The 20,651-nt window shown below is 38.3% G+C and overlaps 1 long non-coding RNA gene across 1 annotated transcript in view; it reads right to left on the bottom strand.

Moving 5' to 3' along the window:
• Positions 1-2,997: 2,997 nt before the first annotated feature.
• The window catches only part of LOC133749586 (uncharacterized), a 629,472-nt gene continuing 611,818 nt past the window's right edge, over positions 2,998-20,651 (bottom strand). The window contains exon 7 of the long non-coding RNA XR_009864601.1: positions 2,998-3,116. This is a non-coding gene — a long non-coding RNA (uncharacterized LOC133749586). The remainder of the gene's footprint in view (positions 3,117-20,651) is intronic.

The raw sequence follows: 20,651 nt of genomic DNA, 5'->3' as shown, positions 1-20,651 counted from the left end.
TAATCCATCCATTTTTAGAAAGTACGTACAGAAGACACATTTTTTTGTTCATGAGGCAAGGATTTCTTTCCTGAGGGAGGCATCTAAACTTCGAGAAATTCAGGAACTGATTCCTGCAGGTCAGAGGCAGTGGGAGATGCTGCCTTGGAATTAGGGGACCATCACTGGGGATGATGAGCTTGTAAGACGGCACAGCCCAGGAGGCAAAACTTAGCTTCGTGAAGCAAGACAGGCCTAATTTCTGTAACAGGCAATAACCATTTTTCCTATAAGAGACTAAGGTGTTAGCTAATAAATCATGGTGTTCCTAGGTGTTTGACAGAAGGGCGCCTGGCAAGCTAGTCCTCCATTTGTATATTAAAATAGTCAAGGTCTGTCAAGCAGAAAGTTGACAGTCCTGCAGTGAAAACTCACAGGCTCCCGCTGTTTGGAATTCTTAAATCCATTTAAAGATCAGTGCTTGCTGAGGAAGAAGAAGCCTGGAACCCTGGAGAAAGCACCCTGCTGTGAGATATCCCTTCAGTGTCCCTGAAGCGAATGTAGCCATGTTCCAGGGTAATGATAAGACCGAAAGAATTGCATACTCTAAGCTCATCCACTAGCGTTAGCTAGAAGAAACTATCATTTCCAGATTTGATATGCCTAATTAATATTTGCAAAATATTAATACGTTAGTTTCATGAAGAATAGTATTCCTTCTCAAAGGAAAAGGATCTGCTAGAGGACATTCACAAAGTAGCAATCAATTCTGAAGTCAATGACAAATTGATTGGCTACATCTCAATTAATTCTATTTTTCTATTTAAAATAAGTTATATACCCAATGACAGATTAGAAGCAAATGAAATATAAAGGCCACAAAATTCTCAGAGTACATGAAATGTTAAAAGTGCTGTATCATTTGCTGGGCAGTATCATCTTTGGAGTAACTATTCAGGGCGAAATGTTATGGTCATGTACATATACTTTATTTTTTATAACATCTTTTTATTGGTCAATTTTAATGCCTAATTTATTGGAAGGTTTGATTGTGATAGCTTTCAAAGTTCTTAAAAATATGTTCAGAACAATGGTGTTAACCTAATTGTTTTCATGGCATGTGCCTAGCATGGCCACAGTTGGATAGCTTGCCCTCAGTTATTTAGCAAGTACAGGCTATCAATTCTGTGGCCGAGGGCTACAGAGACGTTAGTGCAAGCTCATTTATCTGGTCCTCAACAGAGTTTAAGTTCCACTTTCCATGGGAAAACCAACCCATTCGAACGCTACCTTCAAAAAAATCCAAACCAAAAAGCTAGTGAGTCTGCTTAGAAAACAAGGTGTTCGTCAAGTCAAATTTGTGACGTAGGATCATCCCTGCTGTTCTGCACTGTGTCTGTCCTCGCTGTGTCCCACTAGAATCAGAACGAAATCACACTTGACCCATAGACAGTATTTTCAATCACATTTCTGAAAAACCTTTGCAAAGCTTCTAAAGAAGTTTACAGTTACGTTAAAATCACTCACACGTGAAATGTTACTGAATAATTAATTGTCTAACTCTCCATTACTGAACAAGAACAGAGTTGGTGTGGAAGCAAATGAGTAAGGAAATAGACCAATTATGGGGAAACAGCCAACTGGAACATAGTTCACTCCGTGGGTCTCTACCCTTGCTGTTCTACTTACATTTAAGGAAATGGAAACGTTAACTCCTTGAGGATCACACCCCAATACAAACGTTAACCTTCAATACAGAAGGTCAACTGCACTGAGTATTTCATTCATTATTTCCTTTCTGTCCTCTCAGACAGGTTTTATAAAAAAGTTAATAACTTTAAGATATTGAACTTTGGATCCAAATAGGATATTGGAATCCAATATTCACTGGAATAAATAAACTACCACATAAAAGCATGAAAATGCTATAAAATATTCCAATCTGAAAGACTAGAGCCAAAAGGATATGAAAGAAAATGCATCTTACACAATTAAGTATAGAGCTACATTGGAAATATATCAATAAAAATTAATTTTACGTCTGTAATAAGCTAAGAGTTTGACACCGACTAGATATAGGTTTCCTAAGTTGTTTTTGAAAATTAAAGCAAAAAAATCACCAATTGTGATAGGAAATTCCTTCATTATTACCCTTGTGCCATAAATTAGAGGAGTTGCTCTACCATGCAAAAAGCTGTGAGCTAACCCATCACTTGCTCAGGTGTAGTCTGAAGAGCTATGTGCCAATCAATGTCATAAGTTTCAAATGCCTTCTGCAAGAATTGGAAGTATCCCAAGAAATAGGTATAGAATAGCATTTGGAACAAGAATGAAACTCAGTCCATACAAAGATTACTACGATATTTAAACATTGTGTCTACAGTAAGAAAAAAATAAAACATTGAAACGGCATCTGCCCTCTAACTGGGCCAACTGCAAAGGGAAGTACTCACCAGCTGAGTGGAACACCAGGACAGGGTTTTGGTAAATACCACATTACTTCTGAAAGAGCTCTGCTCAAGCAGCTGACAAGAGACAGCAAGGCTTATCTAAAGTCACCAGTTGAGATCACAAAAATTAAATCAACTCTGAAGTTCTTTTAATTTTTACTGATGTCTCCTCAGCTTCTGTATTGCATCGATTGGAAGTAACAAAAACATTTCTGAGACAGATCAATTTTAACTCCATTGAAACTCAAATTTTATCTTCTTGATTTCTTTTTTTTTAGAAGAAAAGTTTAAAAGGTCTGCTTCCATTTCAGATATTCTGAATTCATAAATAGAAAACAGTGTACCAAAGACTATTCCAAAATTTTTTGGTCTATAGCTAGATTGTCTGCCAAGAGTCAAAGAAAGCATCCTTGCTGGGTGAAAGTAAAAATGCTTGTGTTACTCAGCATTTGTGTTTGGGATGTGGGGATGGGGGTGAAGGAAGGCTCTCTATTGTCTTCAGAACAAACTGTGCTTGAGAGAGTGCCAGAAAACTGTAGGTGGAGTCTGCTCACACACCTACCTCTGTCGCAGGACGTGGGTCAGCCCAGCTCTGCAGCTCGCACTCATCCACATTCTCATTCGGTGGCATCTGACAGACGCTGCCTTGCTGCTGGTACCCCACTCATCTCCTTTCATTTCTTGTAGCTGTAAAATAAGAAAACCTGGCTTTGTCACAAGCAGCCTTACAAACAATAGCCAATGACAACCTGACTACTAAGAAAAGTTCAGTGCAGCAAAGAAACATCACGGTCCATTTCCAGAACCGTCTCATCACTGATCTGAACAAAGACCCACATGATTTTGTAATGTTGATATTTTTTTATCTGCTTTCTACATGTGTAACTACCTCAGAATTTGCCTACCCTCTTGGGTGTTAATGTTCAGATATGTTCTGGCTTACTTTTTCCTAATTTAAATATAATTCATTGTATCTTTGTCTACATGAACTTAATGATTTCATATAATTTTGGTCACAGAATCTTTTAGTCAAACAAGACTCTACATTAAATATTTTCTAATGTTATGGCCTACTTCACTTAATATCCAATTCTATTGATTTTGCTGTAAATGTCAGAGTTTCATTCTGTTCTGTAATATGTGTATTGGATACTACCATTCATCCATTGGTGGAAATGGCAGCCAATTCCATATCTTGGCTGTTGTGAATAGTGCTCTGATGAACTTACGTGTGTACTTATCTTAAAATTTTTCAAATTTTAACAGGAGGTGAAATACAGCTTCCCCAGTACAACCCTGGACACAAAGCAAAGTCATATAATGGATACCAAGAGGTGGAGGTGTTCTAGTCAAAGCAATAGGAGTCTGCTCAAGACCAAAAGTCAACAGTTTTCTGAGAGCCTCAAGGCATTTCTCTTGCAGACTTTCTGGAAGGCCAAAAAACATAACCTCTGCTTTATAGGAGGGTGTTGTGAGAAACATTAGTCAAAGCTGGCCAGAGAGGGCTGGCACTGAGGTATAGAAACCAAGTCTCCATCTGCGGCACTGGCATCCCATACAGGTGCCAGTTCATGTTCTAGCAAGTCCTCTTCCAATCCGGCTCTCTGCCATAGCCTGGGAAAGAAATGGAAGACGGCCCAAGTACTTGAGCCCCTGCACCCACATGGGAGACCCAGAAGAAGCTCCTGGCTTCTGGTTTTTGATCAGCTCAGCTCTAGCTGTTGAGGCCATTTGGAGAGTGAACCAGAGGATATAAGACCTTTCTCTCTGCCTCTCTCCTTCTCTCTGACTGTAACTCTACCTCACACATAAATAAATAAAATCTTTAAAAAATCTTAAAAAAAACACTCAGGCAAGTTCACCAGAGGGCACTTCTCCACCTCAATGATGCCTCTGCACATTCTTCTCATCAAACATAGGGAATTTGAGGGAAATTTTAGAGAACATCATTAGGAGCATCTTATAGTCTTGATTTGCCTCTTTTTGTTCCCTAACCTTTATTTTTTTTATTTTTTTTATTTGGGGGGGGCAGGCAGAGTGGATAGTGAGAGAGAGAGAGAGAGAGAGACAGAGACAGAGACAGAGAGAAAGGTCTTCCTTTTTGCTGTTGGTTCACCCTCCAATGGCCGCCGCGGCTGGCGCGCTGCGGCCGGCGCACCGTGCTGATCCGAAGCCAGGAGCCAGGTGCTTCTCCTGGTCTCCCATAGGGTACAGGGCCCAAGCACTTGTGCCATCCTCCACTGCACTCCCGGGCCACAGCAGAGAGCTGGCCTGGAAGAGGGGAAACTGGGACAGAATTCAGCACCCCAACCGGGACTAGAACCCGGAGTGCCAGCGCCGCAGGTGGAGGATTAGCCTAGTGAGCCACTGCACCAGCCCCTGTTCCCTAATCTTAAAAATTCTTTAAAGGGCACCCATTTTCATCAGTGAATACTGAGAAGAAAAAGAATGTATTGACATGGATAAATACTTACAACTCTGTTATTTGGAGATGGATTACTTGGATAATAGCATCACTTATCAATGTGTTTTGAACTTGGTAGAGTTTTTGTTGAGAAATGAAGTTTATATTTTTATCTTTTATATTTTTTCATGAAATTTTTGAAGTTCCCTCATATTTTCTGTTATTTAGTTCTAAAATGTTTTAATCTTGGTAATAACTTCTTGTATTTAACCCATGCTTTATTTAGAAGACTGTCTTGTTTGCTCAAATATATGGGAAAATGGTGTTAACTTTCTACAGTTGTTTTCTAACTTATAAATTTAGCTGAAGTTTTATCAATTCTATAAGATCCATATGCTTGGATATATCTTATACTATGTTGGTAACCTACTAGTTGGTAAATTTACATGAGTGTCCCACATTCATGGAGTTAATAGTGATAGCTAACAAATATTGTCAGCTCTTTGCAGTTGACATAAAGTTTATATTGTCCTACCTAACAATGTCTATAATGAGTATGACTCAGTGTATCATTATATTGTTATACAGCATAAGCATGAAATATATTTTTGTTGTATTAATCCACTGAGATTTTGGGTGCTTTTGTTACTGCAGAATTATAAGCCAATACCACTGTTGTGTATGCAGAGTGAAATCATTATAGTCTTGTTAGTGAAAAGTGGACAATCAATGCTGCACATTAGCAAAATAATTAAAATATCACCTGCTACAACGTGGAAGTTCAATCATGTATGTAACAAACTTCTAGTATTACAAAAATCATTGAAAATCAAACATTATATGCATTGAGTAGTGTTGGCTATGTTTAGCAGGCTATTATGAAAGAGACTCAATGAATATATGTTGTTAAAAATATGTTTCCTTACCCACTATGCCACAATGGCAGGAGATGGGAGGGGTCCGGGTGGGAGGGAGATTATGGGGGGAAAGCTATTGTAATCCATAAACTGTACTTTGGAAATTTATATTAATAAAAGTTAAAAAAATGTTTCCTTTCATCATTTGAAATTGGGTTCTATGCTAATATAATAGATTAATTTATCAATTGTGTTGTTGAAATTATCTAGATATTTACTAATTTCTGTCTGGTTTATGTAATGGCATATAGTGATGGCATATAGTGATGGCACTATAAAATATTAAAAATAAAAATATTTGACAAGTAGGAGATTATAAAAATAACACATTAATTTCAATTAAAAGTCATTATAAGGGAAAAGTTAGGATTGGGAGTAGGAGAAGAATTTTGGGATGCAAAGAAAAATAAAAATATTCAGTCTGAGAATACACAAAAATTCCTGTAAATCAATTAGGTAAAAAATAAAACCAAAGGAAAAATAAATGAGTTAGAGAAATATTATGCCTCACCCCAATAAAAAGAAAAGAGCCAAAGAGCCAATAAACATGAAAAGGTTCTTTAAGATTTTAGTAACTAGGGGAATATAAAATAAAACCATGGCATTATTATTCCCCAAAAATAGTTAAAATAAAAAAATGTAGAAAATACTCCTATACTCAACTTCTCAGAGTACAATTTGCACAACCTCTTTGTAAAACTGTCTTGCAGTATCAACAAAAGCTTGACATAGATAATTTTGCGACCTGGCCAACTGACACACCCTAAAGATCCTTGAGGACCCAGCATTATGGGAAGGAAACCCTCCTCTGGCAGGGAGCCTGGGTAATCATACAGTTCCTCTAATTTGCTGCCTCAACTCCAAAACCAGGAGTAACTTCTTCACTGCTTTATTGTCCAATATCTTAAATCATTGTTTTAAATATTCACCTGCCTTTTCAGTCATTCAAAGTATGAGGTTTAATGAGTTAAACCATGTTACTCATGCATCTTGGTTGAAAGTGTATATGCGTATGTAAGCTTCTGTTGATATGTAAACTGTTGTTTGCTAACCACTGTGGCCACTTCATCTGTCTTTTGGTCACAGCATGTCTGGAGATGGAACTGTTCTCTGGCTCTCCTTATGATATGACAACTGTCTCAATCCCAGGGAATTTTGCAAATAATCTGAAAAACTTTTAGCCCATACACAATTGATTTGTTCTGATTTTTTTAATGTGTCTCTTCTTTTTCCAAGAAGTAGACAGGAAATTTAAAAAAAGGTTTCCTCTACATATTTGATTCTAAAACATCTCTTTTTTATAAACGCATCTTTGTGTTTCTACCAAAATCAGATATAAATTCCTAGCTGATATTTGGATTTTGCTTGTGGAGTTTTCATTGAGACCACTTATTTGAACTTGCTTTCCTTGTGTTTTTTTTTTTTTTTTAATGTTGACATTTTCAGAAAATGCTATTCTTGTGTGTTATTAAATTTTATGATGGAACTCATTAAAATGTTTTGGATTGCTTATTAAGATGCTATAAAACTAAAGCTGTTCTTTAACTTAAAATTTTTATGAATATGGGTAAGCTAATAAAATGCCTGATGACCCAAATATAAAACAACGGTAGTTTAGTTTCTTTTTAAAATCAGTTTCTTGCCTTTTTTTTTTTATTCAGCAGAGAACCAAACTATGTAATTCCTTTCATGTTTTGTTGCTGTTGTTCTTGGCTCTGAAGTAGTGCATGTGTAATCAGGGAATCATTTAACAGTCAAAGTAATTATAAGTGACTGAGATGGAAACTTACTGAAAAACTTGCATTTTTAAAAACTTTACTCCTTTGTTTATTCACCGTGATAGGCAAAATGATTGAGTAGCTGCAGCTGATTTTTGGTTCACTCTCATTGACTCAAACTTGGCTTCACTTCCACCTCTAAGAGAACCTGTGTTTTACCTGAGTCCCTGGGATTCCCAATTGCTGCACTCAGTGCCACATGAGACAGCTAGTCTGCTTTTATATTCTTGCCTGCCTTGCTCTCTACAAAGTGGTAAATATTGCATCTAATAAACAATGTCAATTTGTGAACAACTGTCAACCATGATTTAATACAGGGTTGGCAACTTTCTCTGTAAGGGTCAGACCACCAAGCATTTTCAGGTTTTTGGTCATACCATCTGTTGCAGCTACTCAACTCTGCCCTTCGACAGAAACACAGCCAAAGTGTTATGTAAATAGATAGGAGTGACTGGGCTTCAATATCACTTTATGTACAAAGATATGCAATGGACCAAATGTGCTGAACACCAGTTTTAAAAGTTATCCTTCTCAATGGAGTTAGTATGTTACAACTTTAACACAGAACTCAGGGAAAAGCTGTAACTCAAATTTTAAAGGTGGGCTTTAATGGTGATAATTTCCAGGCTCTTGGTAGAACTACAAGTAACATATTTTTAAGATATACAGATGTAATAAATTGTATTAGTAAACAGATACATATGCAAATAAAACCATCATATGAAAAAACTTTGTATTTACTATAAGCTCCATAGGGTATTCAAACAACTACTGCAATTACAGAAGTTCAAAAAGAGCAAGAATGATTTATATTAAGTTCACCAAGCAGTGTCAACTGTTTATTATGGTAGTTGAGAAACAACCAAAGATCAAGGAAAGCATATAATAATCACATATGGGAGGGGGGTTAATTAGTTGGACTCCCATTTAAAAGAAATCTCATTGCTTTTTCAAAATAATTTTATAATATAGTCATGTATTATCCTAATTGTGTGAATGGAGACATTGTCTACTATAAAATACCTACATGAGAATCCTTGCATATAGAAGGCATAAGTCACACTGGATAGAGGAACACAGAATGACTTTCTGAGAGCATCATTTGGCCAAGTGGCTAAGATACTGATTGAGATTCTCACATCCCATATCAGAGTGCCTGGTTTTGAGTTCTAGCTGCATTCCTAATTCTACTTTCTTGCTAAGGTGCATCCAGGGATGCAACCAATAGCGCCTGGTAGCTCAAGTGGTTGGCTACCTGTCATCCACATGGGAGCTCTAGATTGGGTTCCCAGCTCACAGATTTTGCTAGAACTAAATAAAGTTCAAGTCACTGTGGGCATTTAGGCACAAAACCAGAAGGTGTCAGTGCTCTTTTATATTCCCCCTCCCCTTCTCTTTCTCTCTTTCCTCCTCTCTCCTTCTCCCTCTCCAATAAATCAACAGAAATTTTGAAAAATTTTGTTAACGATGCTTGATGAATAATTCCAATTTTCTCCCAACCAAAAAAAAAAAAAAAACTTTCCTTGTTGATAATTTGGCTACATATGAAGTTCAGAATTGCAGATATTTTGTCTTTGGAACTTGTCAGAAATATCATGTCTCAAAATAAGACTAAAACCAGTTTACCAAAAAGTTTTATACTGGTTTTGAAGACTACTGTTCATAGGATGGATCCACAATTTTTGGGAAAATCAGTCAACTAGTGTTTGTGCCATACTGTCACTTGTGGTTACTCAAATCTCTGTGCACACAGCTATGCAGCTGAGATACTTTTATCCACTGTAACAACATTCTTTTCTTCACTATATCCTGGTAATTGAATAAGTTCCTTGCAACTACAAAGAATTGACAGTATTATTAAAAACATTTAGCACATCTAAAATAAGCATATTCAAAGATTTCAGAGGTCATTGAGCCGGGAAATTCTATTTCTCTCACTAGTATGATTCTATGAGCATATATAAGGCCATGTAAGTCAGGATCCCAAGTCATTTCACAATAATTCCAAGAGCTATACATTTATTCTTGAAATTAATAGTAAATCAAAAATTCTGGCTAAATATTGCTAAGGGGCCAGCCCTTTAGTGTATTAGCACCATTTGGGCACCGATTCTAGTCCCAGCTGCTCCTCCTCTGATCCAGCTCTCTGCTATGGCCTAGGAAAGCAGCAGAAGATGACCCAAGTGCCTGCGCCCCTGCACCTGCCTGGGAGACCCAGAAGAAATTCCTGGCTCCCAGCTTCAGATTGGCCCAGCTTTGGCCATTATGGCTATTTGGGGGAGTAAATTAATGGATGAAAGAACTTTCTCTCTGTCTCTCCCTCTCTCTGTCTGTAACTCTACTTCTCAGGTAAATAAATAAAACCCTTAACATATTGCTTAATAATGCATGCCTTCATTTATTCAACAAATGCATCTTGAGTCTGCTATATGCTACAAATTGGGAAACCAGGGAGGAAAAACAATTAGTTGTAATCTCTACTCTCATAAAATTTGAATTCCTGTTGTTTGAAACAAATATTAAACACAGAAATATAATCAATGGCTTTTGAGTATGATAAATGACAGAAAGCAAATGAACATGCGACGTTAAAGAGTGTGTCAGCCAGGACCGGTGCCGTGGCTCACTTGGTTAATCCTCCGCCTGCGGCGCCAGCATCCCATATGGGTGCTGGGTTCTAGTCCCGGTTGCTCCTCTTCCAGTCCAGCTCTCTGCTGTGGTCCAGGAGAGCAGTGGAAAATGGCCCAAGTGCTTGGGCCCTGCACCCACATGGGAGACCAGGAGGAAGCACCTGGCTCCTGGCTTCAGATTGGCCGTTGCAGCCATCTGGGGAGTGAACCAACAGAAAGAAGACCTTTCTCTCTGTCTCTCTTTCTCACTGTCTATAACTCTACCTGTCAAATTAAAAAAACAAAACTAAAAAATAAAAAAGCGTGTCAGTCATTGGAAACAGTAACACCTAAGCAAGAGGAGCCCAGAGATTTTTCTGAAAAGAAAAATGTAAAACATGAGCAAGGTATTGTTGCTCTATTCGTTTCCTACAGAGTTTTCTGAAGAATAAGAATTTACTGAGGTATTAGAGCTGTCTCATGGCAGCAATAACTTGTAGGAGAATAAAAATTTCAAGGTTTTAAAGTCATAATAGATTAATTTATAATTTAATTCTAGTGTCCAAGATTTCTTAATTCCTTAAGCCTGAGGGTACTCCCACCACAACTGTTTATTCACATTTATTTTTAAAGCTGCATTTGTTTGAAAGGCAGAGAGACACATGGGACGGGAGAGACAGACAGACACTCATTTTATTATGGGAACTGACTCAGGCAATTAGGGAAGCCCAGAAGTCCTGTAGTATGTCATCTGCAAATTGGAGAACCAGGAAAGCCAGTGATAGAACTCAAGGGGTGGAGATAGCACAATCTAAGTCCAGGATTGTGAATACCTGATAACTACAGGATCCAATATCCTACAAGATTGGGAAGACAGGTATCTTATCTCAAGAGACAGAAAACTCACTCTTCTTCTGCCTTTCTGTGTTATTTGGGCCATCAACAACTGGATGATGCTCCTCAATCAGGTTTCTCCTCAATGCCCCAAACTCCACCTTCTATCACATTACACATTCTTTTCCCAAGACTTCCTGGTCTTATGCTTTAACAATCAGGCTAATCACATTTTAATTTCTTGCCTTCATAGGAGGGTTATTTAGCACCTGAGTGTTCACATGCAGAAGGGACACGGAAGAGAAAGTTGGTGTAGCCTGGGCACAGGCCAAAGGCAGACCTAACCTGCAGAACTAAAAATACCAGAGCTCAACCAGCTTTCAGAAGTGAGAGGTCTGTTGAACAAGGAAATCCAAGATTAAAAGCAATCTTCCTATCCTGGTTTGATTCCAAAACCCCACAATCAGAACTTGCTTCACCAATATTTCTGCCTGTTAGTTTTCTCCTATCCAATCTCAAATCCTTTTGCCCAGTCCCAGTTGAGGAGGTTTACTTGAACCACAGCTCCTGCTTCTTTGTTGACCAGTAAGCAGCTCTTCTCAAAATACCTGTGTCACTCATGGTTTGTTGTTTGTTTGTTTGTTTCCTGAGCATGGGGCAGTAGAACCACAACATTCAATAACAAGACTCCTGGCCGGCGCCCGCGGCTCACTAGGCTAATCCTCCGCCTGCAGCGCCGGCACACCGGGTTCTAGTTCCCGTTGGGGCGCTGGAATCTGTCCCGGTTGCTCCTCTTCCAGTCCAGCTCTCTGCTGTGGCCCAGGAAGGCAGTGGAGGATGGCCCAAGTGCTTGGGCCCTGCACCCATATGGGAGACCAGGAGGAAGCTCCTGGCTCCTGGCTTCAGATAAGCGCGGTGCACCAGCCGCAGCGCACCTGCCGCAGCGGCCATTGGGGGGTGAACCAACGGAAAAGGAAGCCCTTTCTTTCTGTCTCTCTCTCTCATGTCCACTCTGCCTGTCAAAAAATAAATAAATAAATAAATAACAAGACTCCTTGCAACACTGTGTGGATACTATTCCCCTAATTTCCTCCATATCACCATGCCCTGATAACTTTGTACACACTATAGTATTTAACAGATTGTACAGTGTTGAGTATATGTGAATATATTGTCATTCTCCTCCACAGCTGCTACAATTATCACTTATGTTAGAAAGTGACTTTCAATATATTGTGTTCATCTTGAAGGCTTAACTAGTTAAGCCTAATTACACAGCAGCTGTTAAATAAATGGCGATTGAAGGGAATCAGTAGCTTCATTTCCGAACACTTCAAGAATGACCCCCTAGCAATGACAATAGGGGGCGGCAGGGGTCATGGCTGGGGCTGTCCCACACAACACCATACAGCACTTTCCTGTATTTGCTATTGCATTAAATAGGTGTGGAAATCAATACTTGTATCCAAAATAACCAGAATTCAAAAGCATGGTCCCTTAAATACATATGTAATTCACTTGTCCTTTTTTTAAAAAAAAATAATATAAAGAGAACAGGTTTTACACATTCCATAGACATCGTTCACACTTCCCTCACTCCCCTGCTCCCAATTCCATCCCTCCTTCTCCTCCCTTCATCAGTTTTTTGCAAACACATAATTTGAATACACTCCATATTCACAGGCTTAATTCACCACTAATCTTAATATTCACAGACATGCAAAAAAAAATCTGCTTTCTTTCCAAGTTTTATTTGGCATCATTATTTTAATCTAGAATCTTATTTTATATTACTAAAATATCCTGAATCATGTAAGAAGTTAATTATCTCCTGACATTTCTAGTAAAGTTATTTCTTCTTATATCAAGCAACAGTAAGCATAGTTGAAGAAATTAGTCAAAGTGTCATCGCACCCACATATCTGCTTCCTTTGGACTTAAATTGCCAGACAATGGGATTGGTGTTTGTTTTATTTTCTCTTGCAGTAGGTACTATATACTTGCTACACATATGTTAAAAAAAGAATTGAAAATTTGATATATTCATCAGGAAATAAGAAGAAAAAGTGCACGTTTAAAAAGGAAACGTTAATTTGAAAAGATAAATTGTATCAGCTGCTCAGCACCATAATTAAATTTGTTGTGCTCAGAAAAGATGGAAAGAGATGAGACAGGAAATAAAAATTTTAATTTTTATTTACTTTTATGGACAGAGAAACAGAGGAAGACAAAGAGGGAGAGAGACCTGCTGGTTTACCAGTAATTCTTGTGACAGCTGTGACTGAGCAGGGTAGAAGCAGGAGCCAAAAACAATCTAGCAGGGACCTGTGTACTTGTGTACTTATGCCACCATTGTCTTCCTAGAGCCACGCATTAGCTGGAAGCTAGAATCAGAAAGAGCTGGATTAGAACCAGCATTCTGATAGAGGTGCAGGTGTTACAAAGGGCAATTTAAGGGGCCGGCACTGTGGTGTAGTGGGTAAAGCATCGCCTGCACTGCCAGCAACCCGTATGGGTGGCGGTTCAAGTCCCAGCTGCTTCACTTCCAATCCAGCTCTCTGCTATGGCCTGGGAAAGCAGTAGAAGATGGCCCAAGTTCTTGGGCCCCTGCACGCATGTGGGAGACCTGGAAGAAGCTCCTGGCTTCTGGCTTTGGATCGGCACAGCTCTAGCCATTGCAACCAACTGGGGAGTGAACCAGCAGATGGAAGACCTCTCTCTCTGCTTCTGCCTCTGCCTCTCCTTCTCTCTCTGTGTAACTCTGACTTTCAAATAAATAAATAAATCTTAAAAAAAAAATAGAGAGAGAGAGAGAATTTTAACTATGTTGCCAAAGATCCATCCTAGGAATTTTTTTTTTTAAAAACAAGGCATAATGATAATCTTTGAAGCCATTTTACTTATTTAGTTTTTAAATTTTATTTATTTATTTGAGAGGTAGAGTTACAGACAGTGAGAGGGAGAGAGAGAAAGGTCTTCCTTCTGTTGGTTCACTCCCCAGATGGCCGCAACGGTTGGAGCTGCACCGACCGAAGCCAGGAGCCAGGAGCTTCTTCCCTGTTTCCCAGACGGGTGCAGGGGCCCAAGGACTTGGGTCATCTTCTACTGCTTTCCCAGGCCACAGCAGAGAGCTGGATGGGAAGAAGAGCAGCCGGGACTAGAACCGGAGCCATATGGTATGCCAGCGCCGCAGGCGGAGGATTAACCTACTGTACCACGACGCTGGTCCCGAAGCCATTTTAAATAAAAATCCTTTCCACAAATTCTCTAAAAAGCTACACAGAAAATGCCAAATTTTAAGTGATTCACTTGTGTTATTTTCTAAAAATGTATTTAGGTCAGTAATGAAAGTGTTGCATTCCTTTCTCCTCAAATACTCAAATAATAGTTAATTTATCGCATAAAGTATTTAATTTATTCACAGTTAGGGCATTCCAACTTGTCAACCATTTTTCCAGAAATGGTAAGCTATCACTCATGTAAAACAAGCAGAATAAAAAAAGAATTTAAAAATATTTAGGCAGTGAAGCCCTCAACTTTCAGCACAGTGTCTTTGTGCACTCTCTCTCTCTTGCTCGCTCGCGCTCTCTCTTACCCCTCCCTCTCCCTACCTGTGCATCTCTATCCTTAACCTTTCATTCAGGACTGCTGGCTACTCATCTTAAATGACACGGGCCATTCCAGCCTTAATAAGCAGAGACTTGACCAGTAGCAATGAAAAGGTCACCTGTAATTCAGGCTACAAGTGATAAAATTTAGGGGTTAAGATCAACAGTGGCTGCAGGAAAATGGAAAAAAAATAGAGATGACGATTTATAGACACAAGCTATTCAAAGAAGACCAACTGCTGCCAGTCACCGAGAAATCAAATTGATGACCAGAAAATACGATCAGATTAAGAAATATGCGGTTGGAAGGGCCTCCCGAGGCACAGTCAGGGGATGCTGAAATATATTTTTAGCGGATTATGAAGGGTCTGGGGATGGATGACTCAGAAATCCTTTTATACTACATCTCAATGTGTCACACATTCCTTGAGAAACTCAATTACCAAACATCTCAGACAACATGAGTGGCTCTTGTTGAAGTGAGAGAAACTTTGAAAGTGACATGCAATGCTAAATTGGCTTTCAGGGACCAGAAAAGCATTTCATATGGACATAAACTCTGATTTTCTTCAGCACGAGGAGCTCGGTTCTACAGACAAGTATTTGTTACCTGTGGATGGAAATCCAATATGTTTTTAAAAAGTTTCACGATTGCTCTCAGCCCTTAAAATGTGTACAGACATGCATGTTTATGTGTAATTACCCGAAGTCCCTCCTCTTTAGTTTATCCTTCCTGACTTTTTAATTCACACGGGAGAAGTGCTTAGGAGCTCAACCAAAGCAAAGAAGTGCAGGGTTGCTTATGAACAGAAGCAGGAAACTGTATTTCTTAAGCAGGAAATAGAATCATTGATTTAGGTACTACAAGAAAGGATGAAGTCACTGAAGGGGCGATGTTATACTGGAATAAATTGACACATCTGAGCAGTGTAACAGTTGCTTGGTAATTATGGTAGGTAACAAATTCAAAAGTTAGTATATGATAGGGAGAATTCTGTTGATTCTACCAGCAGATTTCTGTGACAGGGGATTTTGTTATTATTGCTCATCTACAGATAAGGAACCAGAGGAATGATGGGGAAGTAGCTCCCCAGGCTCAGTTGAGCTGGAGTTTGAGTCCAGGCACCATTGCTTTGGCCATTAGCAATTATACTTTACTGACCCCTAATTAAAGACTTCTTTCTCTTACATAGTAATTTTAATTGCATACAAATAATTTTAATTTACTTACAAGTGATCTTAATGAAAATAAAACCTGTTAAAATGTATTATGCCTTTATGTTGCTCCAAACCCGATGGTAAAGGCTTATGCTTGTTACATTTTACAACTCTGAAACAGGATAGAATTGAGGTTCTAAGATCAAGATCAAGTAAACATGATCTCAGCCAGTGCTTCTCAATTTCTATCATGAACAACAATCACCTTGAGAATCTATTTAAAGTTGGCAACTAATACAGTCTTCATCCAGAGATCTCAATCAACATATGAACCTATGTAAGTTTTGTGATATTTATTAAGAAAATATTGATTGATATTGCACCAAAACCTCATCAGAGTAAATTGGTTGTATACCATGATGGATTGGGAACCCGAAAGTCATTTTCATAAAAGGTATTTTCCTCTAACCCTTAAAAAAAGACATACTTAGTAAGTATAGTTTGGTATAGAGAAAATGAGCTTCAATATGTATTTCTACCGACTATTCTCAAGGATATTAAATCAGCAAATAGTTCTTACCAAGTATCATTGTTAAATTAATCAAACCTGTTTTGTTTTAAAAAAACAAACTTTTTAAAAAGAGAAATTTAATGGATTTCCTGATTGATAAAGCTAATCTGTGTCAATGTATTCAATGTCTTAGGTTCAGTTTGCTTAGATGAGTAGCAAGTTAGAAAGGCTGCCTTCCCTCACTCCTGCTGTACTCCCCTATCATTTCTCCTATGGGCAAAAGAATGAAATCTCAGTGTCAGGGGACAGAGGAATGAGAGGAGCTACCATGGTATTAAAAACCTAGAAGACAAAAAAAAGCCCAAGGAGGGAAAGGACAGTGAAACAACCATCAACCACTCTTAAATACAAGGAGTCTTCCAAAGGTTCATGGAAAGTGCACAGTATCCTCTCATTCTATTTCCCCACAAACATGTTGAAGGACTCTCATATATGTCAGAATCCAAGGGAATTGTCTCGTATCTGGAGTCGAAATGAGAAGTTGAGCTTATAGACTCCATGTCTTTGAAGGCTGGAAGGATCAATGGCTTTGGCCCTGCTGGGTCTTCGGTTGGAAACTGATATGTATTGTTGCATCAGGCGCCTCCAAATTCAGACATGGGAATTCTAGCTGCCAGTATCTCAAAATGGGACCTTATTCCAAGAGAGGGCCTTTGTAGATGAAATCAAGTTACAGTGCGGTCACTGAGTGGGCCATTAGGATTGATGTCCTTACAGAAAAGGGGTCTTTGGAGACAGACTTACCCACACACACGGAAAATGAGCTTCAATATGTATTTCTACCGACTATTCTCAAGGATATTAAATCAGCAAATAGTTTTTGTTTGTTAGTTTGTTTTTGACAGGCAGAGAGAGACAGAGAGAATGTCGTGTGAAGTAAAGCCAGAGACTGGAATGAAGCTCTTACAAGTAAAGGACTCCCCCAAAGATTGCCAGATCACCACCAGATACCAGGCACCAGGCCTGGACCATATTCTTCCTCACAGCATTCAAGAGGTGCCGTCAGCCCTGCTAACAGCGTGGGCTTTTACCTCTGATCTCTACAACTCTGAGGCCAGAATTTCCTTTGTTTAAGGTACCCAGTGTGTGCACAGTGTTTGAACAGCCCTAGACAACAAATACAGAAGCTGATTTTAAGGTCTTTGTATTAGAAAACTTCTAAAAGCAAAAATGATGAAAACAGGACTAAATCCCTTATATCACCATCACCCTACACAGGAGATTTCCATCAGTGATGAAAAGCTTAAGAGTGTGGAGATCTGGCGCACACAGTGAGTCAGGTGGCTGAGTGACTCGGGCAGGAGTCTGACTCGGCTCTGGCTGTGAGTGTTCATGCTTCCCTGGGCGAGCTCTCCTCAATTAAAGAGATGATGGAGCGTCATGAATCCAGGCACACAGGCTAGCAAGCCAAGGATGTTAGACAACCTGTTCTGTCCAGGACCCAATACCTTTACTTCCTGTACTTTCCAGCATTACTGCATTGCTGTTCACTACTCTACATGTAGTAGATACTTGGACAATTATCAAAGAATTAAATGGATAATATAGGAATAACTAGTAATCTATTCAGTTGATATCTCTATGTAGAGTATCATTCTCTATACTATACTATGTCATTATGGAGACAACTATAGACATGTTTGAGAATGAAAATCAAGCATGAGAAATAAAATATTAAAGCATGAAATATTATTTTTTCCTTAACTTTAATTAAGGTGTACTGGTGTTCCAAGAAGTACCCCACCTAAAAAGAGGAGAACACCATTGTTTAAAAAACCTGAGTGAGGGTTTAGCTATCCGGGAACACTGGAAAAATTATTTGCTGCTTTTGGACCTACTCATTTAGTGAACAAACTAGTGGCACAGGCAGGTCTTACTGTGCTGTGACTTCTGTGACGTGTGTAGCTGGAGGCCTCAACGATGCACTCATGATTTTTTGTAGTATTTAAGTTTTCTTTTTTTGAGAAAATTTGTTTATGGAAAATTTAAAGAAATAAAATTGTCAACATTTTAAATATATTGTCTTGATCATGAAACTAAGCGTTTTAATACAGAAGATAAAACTGTCAGTTTATTTTGACTAAGAAATAACTACTCTTAATTTTTTCATGTATCCTGTCCAAGCCATTCTTCCGAAGCATGACTCAGGAAGGAGACTTCGTGTGGGTTAATTAGTTAGCCTTGTGTCACCGTCTCTTTGAATGTGGGTCAAGTTGCAGCACGTGTGTTTGTGAGGAAGAAGAGAATTAGTAATAAGAAAATTCATTGAATAAATATATCCTGTGACTTCTTGATCATATGCAAGTCTGATGATGTACAACTCATATCGTTTTAGAAAGTTGCTTATCTAATGTATACTCCTAACAGATTCACTGACGTGAATGAAATCACTTCTAACATAACTTATCAGTTACACAAAGATAATAGGAAGCAAGAGGGTATAATTACTAATTCATAATTTACAAACAGTGTCCATCAGAGAAGCAGAACTGCACAAATGAACTCAGTAAGCAGATGAGCAGATGGAGTTGGTAGACGTTCCACAGACACCTGATCAAACTGGCTGTGCTACTGTGCTTCGACTACTCCCTGTGGCAGCTGCCTCCTTCCTTGGATGTGCAGTAATATATCCTTTAGAATCTGACACATCTATGCATTCATGAAAATAATTTAACTCTGATATGAAGTATTTTTATTGAAAATAATATTGCATTCCTATATCTGTATTTGAAGGCAGGAACTAAAGTGCATTTCTTTCATCCAGCACCCACACACTTATATAAACATACCCACACACCCCTCAGGAATGTTAAACACAAGAAACAATTGCAATTTAATAAAATCTAATTGGGAAAATCATACAGAACAATCAGAGAGGCCTACTGAAAAACATTTATATGCAAATATATTCACAGATGTGGACAACCAATAATAGCTAACTTCTATGCCCGTCACTCCTCAATATAAAAGACTATGTGTACATTCTTTTCAGTATCCTACTGGAATCTGCTCTACACCTGTACATATGGAAAGGAAAAATGTTCAGTTGTCACTCACTACTCATGTAATGAAATTAAATCCTAGCGACAGTTACAGATCACTGGCACTCTTCTAATCTGGAAGAATCTATCTGAAACTTTCAGCAACTCAGAATCAAAAGACCATAGAGATGTGCACCGACACACACTAGGGTCCCCTCCAGTGAGTAAGAATTACAAGTTCGAGGAAAACAGCAGTTTCTAGGATAGTACAGGAACTGAGTTAAAATCATCAATGAAAGCAATACAAGCATCTTTGAGTCCTTAGAGAACAGCAACGACAAAGATGGAAACTAGCCATCAGGCTTGAGTGAAGGAGGCTGTCATTTTAAGGTAAGGAAAAGCGTTTCACTGTTCACTAAGCCACTTAACCTGGACCACTTTCAGAATCCAGCATGCCCCTGAGAATACAGAGATAGGTTTCATAGGTGACGCAGAACTCACATTCTCTCAGATCCTGAATTTATCACAGTACTGAAGAAAGTATTACATCTCCATTTCTCCAATTTGCCAACTCCATTACAAACCAGTTGGGAACTACAGATGCAAGAATAAGCAGGTAGCAATCAACCTTGACCATTTTCACTTAAATTTTATATTAAACCCAAATTTTTACTACTTCAGAACAAGGATTACTAACAGAGAATCTCAAGTATTCCCAGAAGTTCCAGTCCATCTTAATGATGCCAAAGTCCTACATTGTAAAGATCAAAAATGCAAAAGAAATTAGGACCCAGGGAAATCTTATAGCAAGATTTCTCCAAAGTGATACTGAAACATCTTTTTACAGTATTTAACCCATTAAAAGCATTTTCAAGCTAATCACATCACTTTTAAAGCTATGTTGTAACCCGGTGGAACAAATACTATTGTCATTTCAAAAGCAAGGGATATAGGAATTAAAAGCTTAAAGAATCAAAGCTAATACTTATTAAGATTAATAACACTGTGACACAAACCCACAAGATTCCATATTCCTTTTAGTATATTATATATGGCATGTATTATATAACATATTAATTTATCCATTAATATGTTATATAAATCACTTAATTTATCCATTAATGTTATATATAACATTTTAAAATTAAGTGCTAAGAGAAAAATGAGAAAGATTGAAAGATTATCTTCTTTTAAGTGCTTATTTATTTGAAATACAGGTAAATAAATAAAGGTGATTTTATGATTTATCTTCTAAAAGGTCACTGTTTACTTTTTGGTTCACATAATTATACATACTTAATGAATACAATAAGATGTTTTGAAAATGTATACATCCTATAATGATCAATTTTGAATAACTAG

The sequence above is a fragment of the Lepus europaeus genome, chromosome 20 (genome assembly GCF_033115175.1).
Source record: "Lepus europaeus isolate LE1 chromosome 20, mLepTim1.pri, whole genome shotgun sequence".
In the NCBI taxonomy this organism is placed as follows: Eukaryota; Metazoa; Chordata; class Mammalia; order Lagomorpha; family Leporidae; genus Lepus; species Lepus europaeus.
Note: the sequence above shows the minus strand (reverse complement) of the source record. Positions and strands in the feature narration are given on the sequence as shown.